Source organism: Rhagoletis pomonella, unplaced genomic scaffold (genome assembly GCF_013731165.1).
Source record: "Rhagoletis pomonella isolate Grant_MI unplaced genomic scaffold, Rhpom_1.0 Rhpom_scaffold_00013, whole genome shotgun sequence".
NCBI classification, from domain to species: Eukaryota; Metazoa; Arthropoda; class Insecta; order Diptera; family Tephritidae; genus Rhagoletis; species Rhagoletis pomonella.
Window position 1 is genome coordinate 2934970 of NW_023458567.1, and position 9376 is coordinate 2944345.

A 9376-nucleotide genomic window follows, 5' to 3' on the forward strand; every position below is an offset into this window, starting at 1 on the left:
TTCCGTTACTCATACGCCATGTTGCACCGCCACATTGTTTTGCTTTAGCAGCCAGTCTCTCAGCTGTCAGCCATCAGCCGTCATACGTCAACAACCTGTTGCTCTTGCACGCTCTCGGAGTATTTCTGCTTATCACATTTAAGCAAAAATACATATGTACATATGTATGTAAATATTTTCTATTTAAATTTGTGATAAATTAAATTAAATCTAATTTCTAACTGCGTTGCACGTCTAATGAGACATTGTACTCTCCATGCGCTTGTTATTGGTGTATGTTTATGGCTTGTTATGTGCTCGTTACGTGTTATTTAATTCTTATTCTAATACAATAAATTAAAATGTATGTATGTATGTATGAACATACATTAGAGTGGTCCACAAAAAAAAGAAAATGCCAAGATAGGGTTTGGGGCACCTTCCAAAATTTTTCCTCTTGCCGAAAGAGTTGCTGGTAGCAAACCTTACGTTTCTAAGTATAAATTTAGAGGTTGCTCATGATCAGGGAAAAGGAACGGATTTTTGTGAAAATTGTCCTTTTTTCTGCTAAAGAGATAGAGTATATTCGATTAAGAATGTCCACGATTCCCTGAGCTTTCCCTGATTCCATATACACTCATTTGATGTTGCCGTTTTTTTCTATGTTTAAAGTTAACCATTTCTATTATCGGTTTTTGACGTATTTATGTTTCTTGGTTGTAAGCCAATTTAAAACCGATGGTGAATTGCTTTACTTTAGAAACAAGGATAAATTTTAATGCAACCTCAACATATAAAGTGCGCTTTAAAGTTACAGGTTACTTGAGAAAACGGCCCTAAGTGGGGTCATATGAAATTGCGCAAAGAATTTTTGTATGAAAAATGAGCAGGAAAGAATGTTACTCATACGCCATATACACCTGAAAATATTTCGAAAACTTATCTACAGAATAAAAAATTAACTCGAATTTCGGAATCAGCTAGAAATTCTATATAGGAATTTATTAGTGGCGTCCGTTGAATATTTTCCCTGTAAACCAGTGTGTTATTTTTCAGTTTTTGTCCTTTTTAGTGCCTTCTTTTGCCTTTTTCGCTATTTCTAGTGCCTTTTCCAACCTATTTCGTTATTTTATTTTGCCTTTTAAAGCCTATTTCATTATTTTTTTTTTTGCCTTTTTTATAGGTTTTTAGGTCCTAAAAGTACGTTCCTGCTCATGATGCCCATATTTTTTAACTTAGAAGTATTGCATACATACATACTTATATTAATCAAACAATTGGTTAAGTAACCTAACAACATTTCAAATTTAAATTATCTAAGAAAATATCATAAGCTTCAGTTGTCATGGCAACAGTAACTTTTTATAAAAATTACCAATATTTTTGCCAGTTTCACAGCGATCCAGTAGCGCATTTCAAGGTGATTGAGCACCCTATATTGGTTGCAGTACAAAATTGCAAGTTGGTATAGATATTACAAATATTAAAAGGAAAAAAACTAAGGGGGTCCCCCATTTTCTAGGATGAACATCTTTTTCCCATACAAAGATTGGGCCACTTTAATGTATATATATACGTACCTATGTATGTGTATGTTTGTATGCATGTATGTCAACACTTGCGAAAAATTATAAACAAAGTCTGACATGTGACTTTGTTTGGGTGCCAGGCAGTTTGTCTAGGTCGCTGTATCACGGGTAGTTTAAATAAAAAAAAAACTGGAAATTTCGTAGAACATTAAGTTATAAGAAAAAAAATTTTTTAGGAAATTTCGCGCACTACAAAATTCGCAGAAAATTACTGCGGCTTACTGCACGTAAGCGTCAGCTTGTCAATAAATTTTAGAAATTTAGAAAACATGCATGAATTGGACTAGCATTTATGTCGCTATGTTCTCAGGATCCGTTTACCTTGGGAATTCCCAAAGGAACTTGAAAGGGTTTTTTTCTTATTCACAATTAAGGGATTCACAACGGTGTCGTAAGTGTCGTATTGTTGTATGTCGTAAACTTTAAAAGCTTAAATAAATGTTTAGAGATCTTGAAACGACAACCAACTATCTTTTAACACTGAAAAAATTCATAACATGACCTTGATGGTACTTTGCGAACCCGCTTAATATATTTCTCACTTTTTTCGTTCAGTTTGAAATAAAAAAAAAATGAAAAAAATAAGTATTTATATAATTTTGCGCGCACTGCCTCATCAGTCGCAATAGCTGAGTGGGCAGAGCACTAGTGTGCTATTCGAGAGATCCGAGTTCGAGTCCTCGGGCAGGAAAATTTTCTTTTTCTTTTTTTTGTTTATTTTTTTCTTGTTTAATCTTCAGAAACTTTATTTATTAATTTTTTTGTTTTTTAATTCAATTTTCTTTTGATTTGCAGATTTGGTTGTTTTAAAATGGAAACTAATATTTTTAATTTAATGCAGTTTTTAGAAACGGTTTGCTAAAATACAAACAAAGCCACTAACAGGCCAATTCTGGCATCTGTCTTTCAAAAGACAAAAGTCTTTCTATTCCGGAAACTATCTTGAAAGCTCTTTTCTGTATCTCGAATGACTAATTGGCAGATCTGCTAACGAGGAAGCCTTACCGTTATTATATTTATATTTTAGCAATAAGTTTTGGTAAAACTAAACAATAATAGCCCAATTTTGTATCGGTGACAAAAATTTTTTACTGACAAATTTTTCCGTAAAACAAACAGTGACACTGATACAGAATATAGCCGTAAAACTAAAAAAATTTACAAAATTAAAGTAAAAAAAGAAAAAAAAATGATTGAAAAAGTTTCTACACATTAAAGGAAATTAAAAAATTGTTATTTTTTAAACAATAAAACTTAAAAATTAAAGAAAAAAAATAAAAATTTATTAAAAAATAAAAAAAATCCGTTGCTGAGGAGTGAACTCGAATCTCTCGAATGACATGCCAATGCTCTACTCACTGGGCCATTGGTACTGTTACAGCAACGTTAGCGAAATTGAAATTTATTGAAAACAAACAAAAAATTTTATAATGAATCGTTAAATTAAATGCTGTTAATGAATCATTAGCTGACTCTGACAGGGAATTTGTTCAAATTGTTACTGAGGAACACCTTAAGTAATTATTATGTTAAAATTAGTTCAAAGCGGTGATCTAACTAAGAGCCTATAGTGGCTATTTCAATGAATTTAATGAACTAGAAGTGAACTAATCCTTCCAGTGATTTAAAAAATCCAACTCTACTACCTACATACATACTTGTTATTGTTTTACTTATCATTATTGTTTTCGATAATCAATTTGGTTATCTCTATTACTGTTATTATTGTTTTGAGTGCTTTTATCGATAATGCTATTGCTGATGTTATTTTCATAGGCATCGATATTTTTATCGATACCAATAATTATTTTAGTTTTCGACTTTTGATAGTTGTCGATATTTTTATCAACGTTGCCAATATTGGAATTATTATGGATATTTTAATAATTTTCCGTTATCGATAAATTTATCGGCTAAGTTTAGTTTTCGTTTTTGCTGATTTTTCATCATTGTTATTTTTAAGGTTATCGAAATTTTTATCATCGAACTCTTAGAGTAAAAGTTTGTGAAGTGGGCAACCATTTTTTCGAAGGTCGAGCTTTTTTACGCAATCATCTGCTTATGCTTCATAACGATTAAAGAAAAATACTAGTTTCACAATTTTTCGAAATTCTAGTTATTTTGGAAGTTATAGCTATTAACATTTTTCGAAATTGTTTAGATTTTAATTGTTTTCTCGCGATTGGTAATACCGATTCAGCTCATATTTTAAAGAATTGAGAATGATGGTGTTTTCTTCCCATTTTAATTTTTTATTTGGCCATAAAGTTTTTTTTTATAAAAATTATAATTTTTTTTTTAAATATCAGTGACATCTCAATGGCTTTAAAATCGCGTTTTGGGGTAATATTATTGTACGTTCCATTAGTCATTATTTGCAAAACAAAAATTTGCCGCAATGCATCGACACGAAAGTTATTCACGCATAAACAAGTTTTTCTAATAGCGGTCGCCCCTCGTCAGGCAGTGGCAAAGCTCCAAGTGTATTCTGCCATGAAAAACAGCTTTTCATAAAAATACAATCACCGCTTGGAGTCGTCGTAAATCTGGACGGAGGGACGTAGGTGACAATATCAATATGCATGTCACAAATCGAAGGAGAACATATTTTATAATTATTATAGTTAGTTAATTATCAAAAAAGTTCGATTGCTGCTCCATAGTCTTCGGTCAACTTTATTTAAATTTTTTATGAACTACTCTATTGCGTATACGTAATACTTTTAAATATTTTATCTGACCAGCGTACACATATGTATATACGTAATATGTATGTATATTATGTACATAGTATCGTAAATAAATAAATTCGTGCATATACTGGTGGATTTGTAGGTGTAAAACCTTTCTGTTAACTTTAGTTTTTTACTTGAAATACTTATCATTAGGAATTGATATCGATTGGAATGCTGATTAAATTTATAGTTGTAGATATTGCATGCCTCGGCAGAACCCTAATAATTCCACTTGCCGTGTTATTGTTGTTGTATAACTTAACCAATGTTAGTTAGTATTCAACTGACTAATACGTTTGTTTTCCTTGTTCGAGTCATAAGCTTGGGGATATGGCGTAGCTTTACGCTGTAGCACAAACTCGCGCCAGAAATTGTATTGATCACCTTATCTTATTACGCCAAAGCTAATAGCTCGGCTTGAATAAATAAAGTACTATCTCCCAAGGTTCAACATTTACTCTTCCCTACGTAGTAGATAAACTAAAACGCACACATACCTGAGCTACATATACATATATATACAATTAATATCTTTAGAAATTCAATAAAATAATTTTTGTCCCAACAGAAGGCAAACAATTTATTTCCCTTGGCGGTCTTTACACCTGTGCGGAGTTGACAGAGAGCCGATGAAAAGTAATTTAGTGAGGAAAGCAGTTTTGCGCCGAAATACCGATTTAAAAACTAAAAAATTGGCGCAAAGATGACTGTTTCGATTCCTAAGCGTCTCGCAAATGACAAATTGGTCATATTTATTTTTCTTTTGTGCCGTTATTTATACTTTTATTTATTTTGCACTTTTCTTTTAGCGGTACCAGCAATACCTACATACACTTGTTTTTTTGCTGTGAAAATTTTGAATTATGGTCCATTCCATGCGTTCTTCAAGTTGCGTGTGAACACGACGTTCAACTTGATGACAGTGAACTCCGCACAGGCGTATCTAAATACCGTCTTTCACGCATTCACAATGCATGCCATTTTCAAACAGCTCATCGAAACATCCGATTCGTTCACAGTTTTGGAACATATTGAAAAGAATTGTGCACAAATATTTTGTGGAACAACAGAATCGTACACTTTTTCGTGGCATGTCGTTCCAATAAAAACGAACAAAAGCCATTTAGAGTGAATGACCAAAGAACCACCAAGAAAGAAATGCCGCGAAAACAAAGCATAATATGCCCAATATTTATACATATATACATACATACATACATTTGTACGTTTTGTGTGTGGAACTTTTTCAATACGAAAATTGCGCCAGTGTGTGCACCTGCGTGCGTATACATATGTATGTATGTATATGTATTCACCTGTTTTTTTTTTTTGGGGAAATTTCAAACAGTTCCACAAAGATTCAGTACCAAAAAATTTTTCGGACAATATAAGCTAAAACGGAACAATCTATAGGGTCATTTGCTGGGCAATACTGCATCAGCAAACGCCGGAGCACGTTGGAGCAGAGAGACAGGGTATGTACCAAAAGTGAAATGTGAAAAGTGAAAAGTGTATACATACATATATACTATATATAGTAACTTAAATAGAAACAAACTTAAAAGCAAAAATTTGGCACTTAAAGGTGGTTAGAATAAGTGTTGTTTCACATTGGTATAAGTGTGTGTACATACATACATACATACAAGGGGAGCGAGTGACCAGTGATCAAAGCGTGTAAAGAAGGAAATTCATGATCCGCTGATCTGCTAAAAGTGATGCGTAAATGTGTTTGCTTGTCGTTTGTAAAATTATGAAATGACGATGTACATATGTGTGATGTGGTTTGATGATGACGGTCAGCGATGACGTCGATGGTCGGCGCATTGTGTGGCCAATGATGAGATGTCAACGCATGCTTACATATAAAGGGTGCTTCAAATGCCATCTTAATGTATTAAAAACAAAGTGAAGTTGAGTAAAAACTTGTGTTTTTATTAAAAAATTCTAAGCCTTTCGTGTTATCAGGACCAATAAACATGTTTTGAAGTATATTTTTTCAATAAAAATTAAAAAAAAAAATTTAATGAATTAATGAATCTAATTTTTGATTTATATTCTATTTTAAACAAGTTGTTAATTATAAAAAATTTTTCAAATTAAAAAAATAAAAAACTTTTCGCTATCAGTTTTCCCAAAGCTAGCTAGTGGTTCGCCATTTCTTAGGAATAGCTCAGAAAATATTCCTCTTGCTTTTTTGAATCGTTTCTCGATCAGTCTCAGCTCTGCGTTAACCGATTTCCTTATGAACTACGGAGTTCGATGTACATACTTTACAATACAATATTTTCAAAGTTTCAATCACAATTCGTCTTGCAAAAGAAAATATTATTATTTCATTTAAACCACCCTAAATGTCAGCAACCATCTTTGAGTGTAGCTTTCTTGTATTTGTATTCCATACACAGCAACCTGCACTTGGCAATTGCACGCATTACTTTTGCACATATGTACGATGCATAACTATCCAAATATAATTAATGAAAAGTCATTGAATTGGATTACACTGGACATAAACTGGATGTAACGAGCTGCAATCGGTTTGTCGACTAGGCGACTGTATGCCTATCAATAATATGGCCTGGCGCTACAATAGTGGCTGTTGATGTTGCCACAATAGAATCTACTTGCTACATTTATTTACATATGTACATACCATTTTCTATAAATTCGCACAGAGTGTCGGTTAATTTAAATTCATTTAAGCGAAACGCGCGCCAGTCCAGACTGTAAACTAAGCGATAGTGGCAGCGGGCGACACATAAAATGATCGTCGAAGCAATCAAAGCTGTTGTGGTTGCTGTTGTTGTTTTTGATGCTAATTCGAACTCGAACGCTGATCAACACTGGCAATCGAAGTGCGAGTGATCAATTTGTGGCGACACTGCAAAGCGATTTATGCAAACATATGTAAATACGAGTATGTAAATGCAAGTATCGTTAATGCACAGTGGCAATTTTCGCGCAAATATGGTTCAAAAATTGCTGGTAGAGTAAATTTTTTGCTGTATTTAGTAAACTTTTTTTTTTTTAACATACTTGGAAGGGATTTTAGAAAATATTTTTAAAGCACGAATTAAAAAAAATGTCAGCACTATTTTCCGCTTGACAATTTTCAAAATTAGTCTTTCAGCCATTTTTTGAACAAATTTATTCGAAAATGTTCCACTGTGCTACGGCCCGCCAGACAACTTTACATATTACTCTCTTTAAAATTAAAAGTTTTTTTTTTCTCCAATTTTCTTCAGTCATTTATTTAACTTTATTCTATTTTTTACTTTGTTCTTTGCTTTTTTGATAATTTCCATTATTATTGCTCTTGGCGCGCGTTCTCTGTTCTTCTTCACTTAATTTAGCCTACATACATGTGTATATGCGTACTTTCAATGTTTACTTTCGATTTTTATTGCCCATTTACACTTGTTTGCACCGCGCGAATAAAAATCAATTAGCTGCGTTTGTTTATAAATAAGCCCACTTTAGCTGGCCGGCCATTCAAATGTATGTGCTATGTTAATGATGATTTGCATGCTGTTAAATTTACACAAACCAAAATTTCGCCGCCGCAATTCGCGCAAACCGAGTGCAAGCACGGGTAGTCCTTAAGATGAACCCACAAGCATGCAGCAAATCCAGCTTGACACAGGATGCGTTGTGTGCTTGAATTTCCATCTTCGCTTATTTTTTCTTTTTTTCGTATACTTCGTGTGAATCGAACAAAATGGATTATGTTTACACATAAATATAATCTCAATCAAAGCACTTTTTTTTAATCAGCCCGTTTACACAGGCAAATCTCAGACTGTTAGCTGTCAAATTTGTTCTGCTTGTTACAAAAGAAGGAAAATAAATCAACGCACCGCTGTCGCAGTTGAGTGTTACTTGATGACATGGGCACGCACTTGTTCACTTTTCGTGAAGTAATATTGTTGTTACTGACTTTTTAAATCTAATTTGAAGGTTACTCGCTTCTTTTATTTAATATAGATATAATGATAGAATAGTTAAACAGAAATATGCAAGAGTTTTCTCAACAATCCTACTGCTTGCTCACCTTAACCTTTTCAAATATTTACCCCTTTAAAAATAATAATAAATAATTTTTTTTTTTTTAGCAGTCTATCATTTTTCATTGCTCTACTTCCTATTGTTTGCATTTATGCCATAATTTTTAACAGACAAGTCAATATGCATAAATCCTTCTGGGCATATATTTGCTGAAAAAATATTTACACACATACCGTGTTAGTTAATGAGTAAATGGTGAGCTGTAATTCATTAAAAAAATTATATACAAAAAATTTTCACTCATTAAATGTCTGCATGAGAGTGGCGGCGCATGTTCGAATACGCTGCTGCTGATGGCTGACGGCGAGTGGCGGCTGCGTGTAAAGAAACAAACAAATTTATTTAATATTTTTCTTTAGTACACTTCTTGCGAAAATAAAATGTCAAAAAAAAATAAAACGAAATGCAAATCACTAAACAACAGCGTGGCAATATATGAAAGAGAAATAAAAATGCTAATCTTTGCCGCTTGTGCGTCATTACTTTCGCCGAGCGCTGAAAATGCCGCCATTGCTAGCCGATGGAAGAATTTTTGCGTGGTTTGAGATGTTTGCATAGAAAAAAAAAATTTCGCGAGACTAAAGTTCTCGCAGAAAATCTAATTTTTTTATGATTTCAAATGTAATTTTTTATGTACAAATGTATTTTGCCAGCAGACAGACTTTTACTAAGTAAATATTATTGCGAAATTTCGAACACAAATTTTTCCTGGAAGTAAAAGCGAAGTGCTGCTTTGACGTGACATCCCTGTGATGGAATTCTTTGCCATTGACTGCCTTCACTCAGCACTGAAGCAACGAAATACCATGCCCGTTCCGGCACAAGCAAAAAATTCTCAAAACGATTGAGATTTCATCGAGACCACGAAATTCTCGAAACTTTTATGAACTATTTTTCGTCTTTCGAAAATTCGCGCTTGGACGAAATCGCTCAACTAAATTTACTCGCCTCTAACTCCAAATGCGCTTATAAAATATTTAGATACGCTAAATTAAAGTAATTTTT

General features: G+C 33.1%; 1 protein-coding gene and 1 long non-coding RNA gene across 4 annotated transcripts in view; one reads left to right on the forward strand and one right to left on the reverse strand.

Moving 5' to 3' along the window:
- LOC118748505 overlaps positions 1-7923 on the reverse strand; it is a 14022-nt gene extending 6099 nt beyond the window's left edge. Inside the window, exons 1-2 of one of the 3 annotated variants that reach the window (XR_004994060.1) lie at positions 7854-7923; positions 6960-7187 (exon numbers count right to left, since the gene is read on the reverse strand). This is a non-coding gene — a long non-coding RNA (uncharacterized LOC118748505). Of the gene's footprint in view, positions 1-6959; positions 7188-7581 lie in introns of all 3 variants that reach the window. The other 2 variants (XR_004994059.1, XR_004994058.1) reach the window with 2 other exon arrangements.
- LOC118748503 (synaptic vesicle glycoprotein 2B) overlaps positions 5722-9376 on the forward strand; it is a 61097-nt gene continuing 57442 nt past the window's right edge. Inside the window, exon 1 of the mRNA XM_036482998.1 lies at positions 5722-5778. The gene's annotated coding sequence lies outside the window, so the exon portion shown is untranslated. The remainder of the gene's footprint in view (positions 5779-9376) is intronic.